This window comes from Gekko japonicus, unplaced genomic scaffold (genome assembly GCF_001447785.1).
Source record: "Gekko japonicus isolate JY-2015 unplaced genomic scaffold, Gekko_japonicus_V1.1 scaffold76, whole genome shotgun sequence".
Classification (NCBI taxonomy): Eukaryota; Metazoa; Chordata; class Lepidosauria; order Squamata; family Gekkonidae; genus Gekko; species Gekko japonicus.
This window is the reverse complement of record NW_015166420.1, coordinates 1-14,594: the sequence shown is the minus strand read 5'-3', so window position 1 is coordinate 14,594 and position 14,594 is coordinate 1. Positions and strand designations below refer to the sequence as shown.

Below are 14,594 nucleotides of genomic sequence, written 5' to 3'. Positions count from 1 at the left end.
GTTTCTACTTGTGTGAGTTCTTTGATGCTGTAGAAGATTTCCATGCTGAGTGAAACTCCACACTCTGAGCATCAAAAAGGTTTTTCCTCTGTGTGGGTTCTCTAATGCTGTTGAAGACTAGTACTATTACTCAGTGTCTTCTCACACTCTAAGCACACAAAATGTTTCTTCCATGTGAGTTGAGGTCCTGTTGAAGACGGCAACTCAACGGGAATTTCTTTCCACACATGAGCATTGCTAAAGTTTCTCCCCTGTGTGGGTTCTTTGGTGCAGCTGAAGAATCTCATTCTGACTGAATCTCTTTCCACACTCTGAGCTTTAAAAAGGTTTTCCCCCTGTGTGGGTTCTCTGATGGTTTTGAAGAGTCCCCCTCACACTGAATTTCTTTCCACACTCTGGGCATTCAAAAGGTTTCTCCCCTGTGTGGGTTCTCTGATGGTTTTGAAGAGTCCCCCTCACACTGAATTTCTTTCCACATTCTGGGCATTCAAAAGGTTTCTCCCCTGTGTGGGTTCTCTGATGGTTTTGAAGAGTCCCCCTCACACTGAATTTCTTTCCACATTCTGGGCATTCAAAAGGTTTCTCCCCTGTGTGGGTTCTCTGATGGTTTTGAAGAGTCCCCCTCACACTGAATTTCTTTCCACATTCTGGGCATTCAAAAGGTTTCTCCCCTGTGTGGGTTCTTTGGTGCTCCTGTAGATTGCGACTCCAAGTGAATCTCTTTCCACACTCTGAGCATTCAAAAGGTTTCTCCCCTGTGTGGGTTCTCTGATGGCTTTGAAGAGTCCCCCTCACACTGAATCTCTTTCTACACTCTGAGCATTCAAAAGGTTTCTCCCCTGTGTGGGTTCTTTGGTGCTCCTGTAGATTGCGACTCCAAGTGAATCTCTTTCCACACTCTGAGCATTTATAAGGTTTTTCCCCTGTGTGGGTTCTTTGGTGCAGTTGAAGATGGCCACTCTGACTGAATCTCTTTCCACACTCTGAGCATTCAAAAGGTTTCTCCCCTGTGTGGGTTCTATGATGCTGTTGAAGATTCCCCCTCTCACTGAATCTCTTTCCACACACTGAGCATTCAAAAGGTTTCTCCCCTGTGTGGGTTCTCTGATGCTTTTTAAGAGTCCCGCTCTCACTGAATCTCTTTTGACACACTGAGCATTCAAAAGGTTTCTCCCTTGTGTGGCTTCTCTGATGATTTTGAAGAGTCCCCCTCACACTGAATCTCCTTCCACACATAGAACATTCAAAAGGTTTCTCCCCTGTGTGGGTTCTCTGATGCTGTTGAAGATTCCCCCTCACACTGAATCTCCTTCCACACATAGAACATTCAAAAGGTTTCTCCCCTGTGTGGGTTCTCTGATGCTGTTGAAGATTCCCCCTCACACTGAATCTCCTTCCACACATAGAACATTCAAAAGGTTTCTCCCCTGTGTGGGTTCTCTGATGCTGTTGAAGATTCCCCCTCACACTGAATCTCCTTCCACACATAGAACATTCAAAAGGTTTCTCCCCTGTGTGGGTTCTCTGATGCTGTTGAAGATTCCCCCTCACACTGAATCTCCTTCCACACATAGAACATTCAAAAGGTTTCTCCCCTGTGTGGGTTCTCTGATGCTGTTGAAGATTCCCCCTCACACTGAATCTCCTTCCACACATAGAACATTCAAAAGGTTTCTCCCCTGTGTGGGTTCTCTGATGGCATTGAAGAGTCCCCCTCACACTGAATCTCTTTCCACACTCTGAGCATTCAAAAGGTTTCCCTCCAGTGTGGATTCTTCGGTGCAGTTGAAGAATGGAATTCCCACTGAATACTTTTCCACACTCTGAGGATCCTGATCTTTTCTTTCCTCTGTGTATTCTTTGCTTCACAAGGAGTGGTGATCTATTTCTCAAGTACTTTCCATACTGAATGGATTTACTTGCCTTCATTATACTGTGCTTTGGAAAATGTACATTACACTTTATTCCATCTCGCTTCTGAGCGATTCCGCCGCTTTTCTTTCTCTTGGGCTTGCCTCGATCCTTGACGTTTTCTTTCAAGTCTTCATTTTTAACTCTATCTGGCAGTTGCTGTGGAAGTTCCTCACCCTCCTCATTCCTCTGATCCTCCTTTTCTGGAATAAATTGAGATATCCTGTTAGGACCTGGGAAGGCCAGAAAGGTCCAAAGGCAGCTATGTGACTGCAATTGAAAATTATAGACACCTCTTTGGCTGATCTTAACCACCTCTCCACCTTTCCCCAGAATACCTAGTATTTAAGAATACCTCAGCCTCTCAAGAGCCACAGGAGAGTTCTTGCCCAGGAGTAGTCTCTGAGCCTCCAGATTTCAGGCCCCCAGAAGGCCTCCCTCACTCCTTACCCAGCGAGCTGTATGATTGTACCAAACCAAAAGTTGCTCAGAAGTGAATCAGAAATCCCCCATGGCTATGCCTTGCCTTTTCCCCTGACATAACTGTGAAAGGATACTCACTCTCAGGCAGCTCAGTTGGGAAGGAAATATGCTCTGAACGCTCCAGCCTTTCTTTGGATGCAAGGCCGTTGTCCGTCTCCACCATAGTCTCTCTTATACTTCTGGCTTCTTTCACAGAAAAAGAAAGAGAAAGTATTTATTCTTAGATGATGCATCCATTCTGGATCCCTTCCAGTCCGGCTTCATGGGGTGGAGACTGCGCTGGTCGCCCTCACAGATGATCTCCGGAGGAACTTGGATCAAGTTTGGTCAGTGCTGCTGTTGCTTTTAGATCTGCCAGCGGCGTCTGACACAGTCGACCATGACCTGTTGTCCCACTGCCTTGCCGACGCTGGGATAAGGGGGACTCTCTTACAGTGGCTTTCCTCCTTTCCCCATGGTCTGGGACAGAGGGTGGCGCTCAGGGAGAGGATGTCCCCGCGTTACCCGCTTGAATGTGAAGTGCCACCGGGGGTGATCCTCTCTCCAATGTTATTTAACATCTACATGCGCCTCCCGGCCCAGTTAGTCTGGGGGTCTGGCATGGGTTGTCATCAATATGGGGATGACACGCGGCTCTATCTGCTGATGGATGGCCGGCCAGACTCCGCCACAGAAATTTTGGACAGGGCATTAGAGGCTGTGGCAGGACAGTCGCAGCAGAGCTGGCTGAAACTGAATCCAGCAAAGATGGAGTTGTGCACCTGAGTCGTGAAGGACTACAGTCTATCAATCAATGTTTATTTACAGTCCAAGTCCAATGAACAAAGAAATACATATTCATTAGGTACAAATTTGCTTTCTGCTTAAAAGATATTTAGACATATAACCTTAAAACCAAAGGTCATTTCGGGGGGGATCGCAGTTCCCCCGGGTAAGGTGGGGGGGCGGGGCACACGACGAAGCCACACCCCCTGCTTTTGGCCGCCCCGCTTCCGGCCCTCATTCAGCCAGGAGAAGGCAGGAGAAGAGGGAGGGCAAGTTGCTTCCTCGCCGCCTTTCCCCACCCCTGCCTGCCTGGGGCCAGGGAGGGCCTTGGCGGGGCTTCCTCGCACTCCCGCCGGCCTTTCAGGTCCACCGCCGGGCCTTATGATGTCAGGGGGTAGGGCATATGCTAATGAGTTATGCTAATGAGTTCCCCTAGCTCTTTTTCTACGAAACGACCCCTGCTTAAAACCATCACAAGTTTAAAAATCCACTGTATCAACAATTATAAAATATCTTCGACTGAACTAATGATGAGTTATGTGGAAGGTGGATAAGGGTTATGCTTGATCTGCTTTGTTGTGAAATTTTACCAGATGTGTGCAGAATTTAACTATCTGTCTAGAGATTTGCTGATTTTCCTCTATCAAAAGTCTCTCAGGATTGGCACTATCTGCATCAAGTGCTGGTCTATCTAAGAGGGGGGTGATAAGCTTGTCCCTGTAAGCTTGATGAAAAGGACAGCGGAAGAACATGTGGTTTAGCAGCCAAAACAATTATAGCAACGAGTTGGAAAGATCCTTCTCCCATCTCTATTATGAGGTGGTTCACTAAGATATGGGAATTGCTCGCAATGGATAAAACTGCGGATTCTATCCGGACATCTGAAGGCACTACTACAGCCTCTGATACTTTAATCACATGGCTCCCCTTTACGGAGTACGTTATTGGAAATTCTCCTCAACTTTTGTCCACCAGACAGAATAAATACCGAGACAGGATTACCTTTATGTAAAGTGTTCAAGGGATTTGGACGCGAATATTATAATGTCCTGCCAGTTCTTGAATTCTATTCTTATGTACTCTTGAGATATTGAAAATAAGTTTGTTTGCATGTTGTAGGTTGACCTGGTTGTGTTTTTGTGTTAATTTGTACTTGAAAACTAATTTAAAAATATGTTTTTTAAAAAATAAAGAACAACATGTGGAGCATCGATTCCCCTTCTCCCATAGAGCACGGGCAGCACCTGTCTTCATATGGTATCTTTCTGTATTTCCCAAAGGACTAGAGCCAGGGATCAGGCTCCCAGTCTTCAGCGGGGCACCACTGGTAAGGAGTCTCAAAGTGATACTGGATCCCTCGCTTACCACGGAGGCCCAGGTCCCTTCGGCTGCCAGACTGGCCTTTAACCATCTTCGGCTAGTCAGGCATTTGGTTCCCGATCTCACTCCCTGGGACTTAGCTGCAGTGATTCGTGCAATGGTCACTTCCAGGCTGGAATACTGTAACTTGGCTCTGCGCAGGGCTGCCACCCCTTGGGCCTGATTCGGAAACTGCAGCTGGTGCAGAACGCAGCAGCACACCCGCTGACAGCGACGCCTTTGCGGGCGCGTCTTCGGCTGGTGTTGCGCCACCTGCACTGGCTGCCAATCGAATACTGGATCCGTTTCAAGGTTATGTTTTTGACCTTTAGAGCCCTATGTGGCCTGGGACCATCGTACCTATGGGATCCCCTCTCCCTGTATGAGCCCTGGAGAGCTTTACGCTCTTCTGATCAATACCTCCTGGTGACCCCTGGCCTTGGGGACGTCTGCCTAGCCTCGACTGGGGAAAGGGATTTTGTTTGGCCCTTGCCCCAACCTGGCGGAACGTGCTCCCACTTGAGATGAGGGCCCTGCAAGACCTATGACAGTTCTGCAGAGCCTGTAAAATGGAGCTGCTCCACCAGGCTTTTGATTTAATTTAAATTTTTTATTGTTTTTAGTCAAAACAGTAACAGATAAAGCTATGACTTAATACAGCTATACATATTTTCTTTGAATTGTAACACATTTAAGCATTGTATAGCTTCAAGTATGCATGTGTAAACAAACAATTTTGGGATACAGACAATTCACATTTTTGTAGCCGTAAAACATACTGCTGCCTGATAATTGAAACAAAATGAAGAAGAAGGAGAAGGAGAAGAAGAGAAGAAGAGGAGGAGGAGGAGGAGATTGGATTTATACCCCGCCCTTCACTACCCAAAGGTGTCTCAGAGCGGCTTACAAACTCCTTTCCCTCCCCCTCCCCACAACAGACACCCCTTGGGAGGCAGGTGGGGCTGAGAGAGCTCTTGACAGAAACGGCTCTTTTTCAAGGACAGCTCTTATCAGAACTACGACTTGCCCAAGGTCGTCCAGCCAGGTGCAAGTGGAGGAGTGGGGAATCAAACCCGGCTCTCCCAGATTAGAGTCCGCGCACTTAACCACTACACCAAACACATTTCCTAGCTAGAATAACCACTTCATGAATTGAGAGTGAGTATTACTTACGTAGTTGTATAAAGGAATAGCAGATTCGAGTGACATCAGTTCAGTTAAAAGCAAAACATTAAATACATTTTTGGAATTGGGACCATTCAGAGGAAATAAATTGCTGCTGAGATAAGTATTCTAGAACTGGGTACCACTTTCCAACAAACCTCATTTGTTTCGTATTCTGAGAAATAGTATCTAATCTGCTTGTAACAGCATCCATTAGGCAGTGGTTCCATAATTTACGGAACCAAGCTTCAACTGTTGGAGCTTTGGTATCTTTCCAAAAAGCCACAATTGTAGTCTTGCAGCATCAAGCATGATCTCAATAGTCACTTTATGTGATCTCTCTAGTAGATCTCCACCAGGCTTTTGATTGACGCGGTGGACATTCAACCGTTCTGGCCTCCCAGGGCCCTGCTGCCAGATATTATTATTGGGCACTAGAGCATATTCACCTGATCTGAGGCATGCCATTGTTTGTTTAATTGCTTTTACTGTTTTATTCTTTTACTACATGTTGCAAGCAATGTTCCCTCTAAGCTGTGGAGTCTTGTGAGCAAAAGATTCTACTTTGTGAGCTGCTGGCATTAAAGTTGTGAGTGAGTGATATGGCTACTGCGTCAATGAGTGTGCTCCGGAGCCCTCCTTCCTGAGCTGAGACAAAAATGTGTGAGCCGGAGGCTAAAAAACTGTGAGCTGGCTCACACTGACTCAGCTTAGAGGGGACACTGGTTGTAAGCCGCCCTGACCCCAGGTGTGGGATAGGACGGGGTATAAACTGAATGAAAATAAATAAATAATTTTATTGTATAGCAGTGTGTAATGTAGCCAGGAGAACCTAACATTGTCTGGTAGCTAAAGTTCCAGCTCTTTGGAGATATGCAACCCTAGGTGGCGTACTAGACCTTTTTTTTTTTAGGGAAGAGATGATTCAGAGGTGGTTTTGCCATTGCCCGCCTCAGCGTCGTGGCCTTGGTGTTCCTTGGAGGATGCCCTTCGTAATCCCAGCCGGTATAAGGGGAATCGATCTGTGAGGCGAAGCACCCTCGTTCCCCCAAGGGTTAAGGTGATTATTAAGGGGCCTGGTCCGAATTGCAGGTGTTTGTGATTTGAGGCTCACTGCAGCGAACATCCTTATCTTTTTAAAGTTTAGACTCCAGAACGTGGTATTTGGTTCACTGTCAGAACCTGTACCCAGTAGGACCAGGGGAGTAGGGTTGGGGTGAGTGGGGCTGACAGCCTCTGGAGAGATCCCATCAAGGAGGACCCTTGACTGGTCATTAGGACCACTTGACCCTAGAGAGGTAAAGGTAAAGTTTCCCTTGCTCGAAAGCCAGTCGAGTCCGACTCTAGGGTTGCGGTGCTCATCTCCGTTTCAAAGCCGAAGAGCCAGCGCTGTCCGAAGACGTTTCCGTGGTCATGTGGCCAGCATGACTAAACACCGAGGCGCACGGAACGCTGTTCCCTTCCCACCAAAGTGGTACCTATTTATCTACTTGCAATGTCTTGCTTTCGAACTGCTAGGTTGGCAGGAGCTGGAACTAGAGATGGGAGCTCACTCCGTCATGCGGCCCCCGGGTCTCGAACTGCTGAACTACCGACCTTCCACAGCCTGCAGTTCAGCGTCTTAACCACTTGAGCCACCGCAGCTACTAGAGAGGTAGAGAAATATAAAATGGGTATAGACCAGAGGGAAGCCATGCTAACTTTACGGTCATGCCATACTAGTACGCCTTAACATCTTCTTGCTTCATCACGATGAAACTCTTATGCAGAGTAACTTAAGCTACAGCTGAAACAGTTACGCCGGGGTCTGCTTTACTTGTAGCTGCTCTCCTCGTGGACCCACTGAACTGGGTGCCGCTCGGGTACAAAGAGGAGTGGCCCAGGGGGACTCAGGTTTCGGTTCTGGACAGGATCATTTCCAGATCACAGGCAGAGCGGATGTTTGCAATGCCATCTAGGGGGAAGGGTGTGTTGCAAAGGTTGGTAATGGAGAAATGAGGATCGGGCTTCTTTCAGTGTCTTTCTGAGGGCCTCTCACCCCCTTTGCCTCAGGTCGGGACACCGTCTCTGGCTTGGGTGATGGCCACAACACTGGCCTCAATTGCCCCCGGGGAATCACACCCCATGGAATCAGACCCTTGGTTCATCAGGCTCAGTATTCTCTACTCAGTCCGGCAATGTCTCTCTAGTGTCTCCGGCAGAGATCTTACACATCACATTGGACTGGAGATGGTGGGGATTGAACTGGGGACCTTCTGCATGCCAAGGAGATGTTCTGCCAGTGAGCCACAGCCCCTCCCCAACTAGCGGGACAGGCCTCAAAATGGTGTATTGCTATTCAATATTTTGATCCATGACTCATCACAATGGCAGCGATTTGCACCTTGGGCACCTAATGAAAGATCCTTACCCAGAAAGGCCACATTCCCGTAGTTCTCCAGCATGACTTCCCTGTACAGAGCTCTTTGTCCCGGATCCAGCAGGGCCCATTCTGCCTCAGTGAAATGGACGGACACCTCCTCAAAGGAAACGGGACACTGAGAAAAAAAAGCAGATTCCCTCATCAGAGATCACGCCGGGCAGAGATTGCACATTGGAAGGGAATAGTTTGGGAAGGTTGTTTGGTGTGGGTAAAGGGAAAAGCATTCAGAGGGTCTCTTGCCAGGACACCTTGTAGAAAGTGCAGGAGAAAAAGCCCCCCCTGAGAAAGGAGGAGGGACCCAGGCTGTCCCCTGCTCATCTCTCCTACCTGGACTGGAAGTGCAGCAGCCGCTTCTACACCTCTGAAAAGACGACAGCTCAACAGGATCTCTTCCCTGCCTGTGACTGAGACAAAGGAGGAAGGAAGGGTGCTTGCTTGTTTCTTCCCTGCTTCACACGTCCCCTTCCCAGGGTTGTGACCCCTTGCCCTGTGTACACTCAACAAATTTTGTAACACCTTTTACCAAATTCTGGGAGAGGCAGAAGAGAAGCACCAGGTAACCATGAGCCTCAGGGATTACTAGAGATGTAAAATTTCCGGAGATTTTGAAGCTCGGAAAAAAACCCATTTTTTTCCCGTTTTTTCAAGAAAAAAACATAAATTTTTGGAAAAATTGAAAAAAAATGCTACATTAGCACTTCTTTTTTCTTTTCCAGATTGAAAGTCATTCTGTTACTTTAGGAACATAAAACATGACTATGGACAATTTTACTTGGCATGAAATTATCAAAACCAGCATATTAAAAATATAGTGTATCCAAACAGAATTTATTTTTAAATCATATTCATTTGTACTTGTAACAAATGGAGCAACAATGTCCTGAACTGTTTATTAGTTTATGTGGAACAGACCAAAAAACCTCCACAAAACAATCTTTAAAAACCCAGAAGTAACAATTATTCATATTTCCTCTCCAGAGTATTAAATAAAAATTTAAAAACCCGTTCTCATAAAAAGAATTGAAAGGGAGGGGAAGTGTATAGAAGGGATTTGTAAGGGATTTAGAAATGATTTGGAAAATATTTGTACACCTTGTCTTAAAATATTTTATTCATCATATTAAAATAAAATGTTCCATAATCGATTTTTTTTCTTTTTTCAATTTTTCCATTTTCCCCCGGAAAAAACAAAAAAAAGGTCGTAGGTGGAGGGGGGGGGGGGGGGGGGGGGGGACACGTTTTCCCCCCAAATTTTCCCGGGCCTTCACATCTCTAGAGCAATGTCCCCTCTAAGCTGCGGAGTCTTGTGAGCAAAAATTCTAGTTTGCGAGCTGCTGGCATTAAAGTTGTGAGCGAGCGATTTGGCTACTGCATAAATGAGTTTGCTCTGGAGCCAAAGGCTAACAAACTTGAGCACATCTGAGGACTCGCGGGTAATAGGAATGAGTTTTCAGAGTGTCTCTTAGCATGCTATCTTCACAAGCAGGTTTTCAGCCGGACACACCAGCAACATGACATCACATCTGCCCCCAACCCTCCCTATGCCGCCATCTTATTTCCCACAGCGGCCTGCCAGATGCCTGTATAAAAGTGGGCACCAGAATCAAATCTTTCCAAATCTAGAAACTGTTTTTCAGAGGTCTGTGCTGCTCCAGAAGGTGGAGGCTCACTTTATTCACCAGGCTGAATAGCTCTGCTGAGGTTTGTCTCCCTTTTTTCTTTTGAGCCACCTTTAGTTCCTCTTAAGGTAAGATATTAATATTTAAATTAATGGGAGGCATTGCCCTCCATGAATTTGTCGAAACTCCTTTTAGAGGCATCACAGTTAGTGGACCTGGAGTGCTACAAATTGTGTGAAGAAGTTATTTATAATTTTCCCCTTTGACCTGAACTCTCTACTCATCAAATTCACCTTGTGCCCCAATCAAAATCAGGCTCGACGAGTCCTTACCACAGGAGAGATACGTATCCTGGGCACGCTCCACAGCCTGCGCTCTCTGCCCTTCCTCAGAAAGTGCTCCTTCCACCTCCAGGATTGTAGCTTCTGTCTTCACGGATGGTCCCAACACCTGAAACAGCAGGGAGGGGGAGGGCTAAGAGATGGAATGGAAGAGACCAAGCAATGGGTCCTGCCCCACTCCCAGACTCTGCACCCCTCAATCAGCAGACCTGGTGAGTTATCTGGAGGGATAAGACATTCACCGCTGAAGGAAACTGTGAAATCTCCAGTTTCGATTATTAACACTAGGACAAGCATCTGGCATGGAAACATTAGGATAAAGCCAGATATCATTGCTTGAATGGGACCTGCCTGGAGGAAACCCCCTTACCTGTTCTGCCTGCCTCTTCTCCTCTGCCTGACTCAGGAGGTAACCTTCGGCCAAGGCCACCGCCTGGGAACTGCTCTCTGGCCCGCATCCTCTCACCCAGCACTGCATTTCCTGGGGCAGGAGAGTCAGGAACTGCTCCAGGATCACCAGGTCCACGATCTGCTTCTTGCTGTGCCTCTCCGGCTTCAGCCAGTGGTTGCAAAGTCCATGGAGCTGGCTGCAAATCTCTCGGGGCCCATCGGCCTCATGGTAGCGGAACAGCCGGAATCGTTGGCAATCTACATCTGAGGTTATGTTGTCCTGAGCCAGGATCTCTGGCACACCTCTTTCCCAGAATTCCATACCAGTCCCAGCTTGGCGGGGATGGGGGCCTTTGCTTGCTGTTTTGCCAATCTCGGGACCTCCTGGGTCCTTTTCTTCCATCTTCTTCCCCTTCTTTTGGGTCACCTCAGACTGTGAGAAGATGCCTTTATCCACTTGGCTATGAAGAGAGGTTTCTCCCTGGGGGGACAGAGAGAGAGAGAGACAGAGAGCAACGTCTCAAAAGGAAAATAAAAAAGAATGGAGATACACCGCTGAACATCACTAACCTTTATATGCTCAGGAGAGAAGTGAGAATTGTCTTGGTGGATCAGAACAAAAGTCCTTCTTGTGGTTTGTAGAACAGTTTAATATCATTTTGCCATTTTACGTATCAAGCTATTTTAGATTTGGTTTTTAGGAAAAGTTTAGTATCTCTGCTTGGGTCTTTAAGGATGTTACAAGCTTAGCCTCTCGTTACACGGGTTCAGTCTGCCCAAGGGGATAATTCTTGAGGTAAAGTGGAGCCCCCAAAGAACAAGAGGGATTCATCCTATTTGCTCCCATCTGGGACACCTTTCTGGGCCTCCTAACGACCCAAAGGCGAGCTTTATATTCTTGCTGGCATCCCCCTTAGCAGGTAAGTTAAGAAAAGGATGGGGAAGGACTCAACCCAATGAATTGGAATCAAGGTTGGTTAGAAAACAAATAAGGGGCCAGTAGTTAAAACCTAAATACAGAATAGTGCAAATGTCACTTCTATCATGTTATGAGGCTTGATTTAGGCCCTTATAAGTTTTCAAATGTTTCTGCAATAAATACATGTAGGTTTTAACTATTGGCCCCTTATTTGTTTTCTAACCTACCTTTTAGGTTCTTGATTCCTGGACTGTTTTGGATTGTTAGCTATTGGAGGGGGGGGGGGACATGCAGATCTGTTCTCGCAGATCTGTCCTCGAAGAGGAGGGAGAGCTTGTACCTGAATAAAACTTGGTCTTAAAGGTGTCACTGGACTGTTTTGGACTGGAGGGGTGGGGTGGGGGGCTCTGCAACTTACCAGGCTGCTTCTTGCTCTGACTGAGGGCTGCTGGGAGCAGGGGGCGGGGCTTGTTGCATGTGCCCGCCCCCTGGGCTCTTTACTGCCGGAGCTCCGCTCCTGTGCGCTCCTGCAAGAAATGACCCCTGGGTCCATACCTCTCTCGCCTGGCAAAAAGATGTTGTTCCTCCCACCCAAACCCCAGTACAGGAGGGAGAATTTGACATTGTGTTACAGCTGCCTCTGCCAGGTGAGCTGTGGAGTGTGGGGGCAGGGGCAATGCCTGTTCTCCTCCTGTGCGTCCGACACTCTGCAAAACACTGCTGTGGGTGGGTACTTGAATGCAGATCCCTGGGGCTCTCTGGTGTGTTTATGTCCGTTCACACCAGGATCCTGACAGTGATGTATGCCCATGTCCCATTTGTTCCTCCTGGCCTTGCCTCTGTGCGAGGTGGAGACCAGGGGGTGTGGCCACACCAGCATGCTCCGCCCCTCTCTGCCTGGCTGGGGGGGAGTCACCTCCTGCTGTGCTTGGGGGGTGGGGCGGTGCTTCCATTATCTTTGCTGGCATCGCTCTGTGCACCTTCACAACAACCTGTGTTTTTTTTAATGTTCCTCTTTTCTGCTGGGCAGGCCTTGGGCACCAGCTGGCAGCCCCAGCTCCCAGTGGGAAGGCATCGGGGTCTTCGTATGGGGCTGATTCGAAGACAGGCAGGAGTTCCCCTCTCCCCAAAGCCCTTTCTTACTCATCTAGGGGGGAAATACCAGCCTTATCTTTGTTTGGAAATTAAAATGACCAGCAACAGAACATCAATTTAGTTCGTTTGAATACTAAAATTAAGGGCAATCTCTGTCCTTAGTTTTAGTATGTCCCGGGAATAAGGGAGCCCATGCTTGCCTATAGGGTATAAGGGAAAGTAGCACGCTAGCCCGATGCAAACCATGGCTGAGAATGACCCCAGCCTCTCTCCCTTCCAAGATCTCAAACTCATTCCCCCCACGCCTTACTTTTTAAAAAATATTTTAATTAAATTTTATCAATAAACACCTAACAAACATGAAAGGGATGTACACAAAGGTATCCCGATAACCAATACAAAATAAACATAACAATTAATAATCATAATATAGTCGTATCGATGTCCATATGGTTAATATACTATGACCTCAACATATTTCTTAGGAAGGTTACAACTCTTGTTTTTTGAGCTATTAACACAGTCAAAAAAGGGGGACCATCTATCTGGAAAAGTATTTTTCTTAGGAACATTTTCAGCCATCATCAACTGTGAAGCCATCTTGTCCATTACTGCCATATCCCATATCTTAAGGAACCATTGTTGCAAGGTAGGAGTTTTATTGGTTTTCCAAATGTGTGCTTATCAACGTTTTTTAAAAAAGGTAAAGGTTCCCTTGCTCGAAAGCCAGTCGAATCCGACTCTAGGGTTGCGGTGCTCATCTCCGTTTCCAAGCCGAAGAGCCAGCGCTGTCCGAAGACGTTTCCGTGGTCCTGTGGCCGGCATGACTAAACACCAAGGCGCATGGAACGCTGTTACCTTCCCACCGAAGCGGTACCTGTTTATCTACTTGCAATGTCTTGCTTTCGAACTGCTAGGTTGGCAGGAGCTGGAACTAGAGACGGGTCTGGGGGTCTCGAACTACTGAACTACCGACCTTCCACAGCCTGCAGTTCAGTGTCTTAACCATTCGAGCCACCGCAGCTCCTATCAACGTTTTAGCTGCAGTCAAAAATAGTGCTGCTCATTCAGTTTAGCTAATACAGTCCTAGGCCAATAGTTTAAAAGGATAGATTCCGGTGTTTCAGCAATCACAGGATTAAGGATTTTATTTGTCATATTCACTACCTTATCCCAAACACTGGCTATCACTGGGCATTCCCACCAGCAATGTTTAAACGAACCTATCTCACCACACCCCTTCCAACAAAAGGGAGTTGATGAGGAGTAGATATGGGGAAAGCCCACGCCTTACTTCTAAGCAGACCTTACCTGGGATCCGGCTGCACGGCTTTTCCCTGCTGCTGCACATCAGGATTCTTTCCTCTTCTCCCCCCCCCTTCAGAATCAAACCCTTCCCCCATCCCCAGGAGCCTCTCCTCTGTTCCGCCCCCACCTCCATGCTCGGCCTCTCTAGCGAACGGCTCTGTGGGTTTAACCCTTTCAGTGCTGCAGAGGAAGAGGGAAATGTGTCCTCGAAGGCTGGACTCCGATGGCTTGCTTGACCGATGGCTCTCGACCGTGATTGGTGGGCTGGGTGATGACGCTTAAGAGAGAGGCGTGGTCTTGCGAGCAGCTGCCGGCCGAGGGAGGCGGCGGGGGGAGGAGGAGCCGTCGAGGCGGGGGGGTGGGCGGTTCTCAGCCAAGGGCCCCAGATATCCCAGCAGGGGGGCCCAATAGGAAGCCTCCCCAGGGAGGATCTCGAAGCGGGAACCGTCCCTGTTTGCAACAGGTGGACTGCCTCTGCACATGGAGGCTCGACTGGGCTGTCGTGGCCAATGGCATTAATATGTCTTTATGTTAGGGTGGAGCTGCGGTGGCTCAAGTGGTAAAGACGCTGAACTGCAGGTTGTAGAAGGTCGGTAGTTCAGCAGTTTGTGCCGCATGACGGAGTGAGCTCCCGTCTCTAGTTCCAGCTCCTGCCAACCTAGCAGTTCCAAAGCGAGAAATTGCAAGCAGTGTCCCCTCTAAGCTGAGTTCGTGTGAGCCAGCTCACAATTTCTTAGCCTCCGGCTCACACATTTTTGTCTTAGCTCAGGAAGGAGGGCTCCAGAGCAAACTGATTTATGCAGTAGCCAAATCGCTCA

At 47.7% G+C, this 14,594-nt stretch overlaps 1 pseudogene; it reads right to left on the bottom strand.

The window, feature by feature from the left end:
- Positions 1–237: 237 nt before the first annotated feature.
- LOC107110829 lies at positions 238–10,935 on the bottom strand (annotated as a pseudogene).
- Between the last annotated feature and the right edge of the window lie 3,659 nt (positions 10,936–14,594).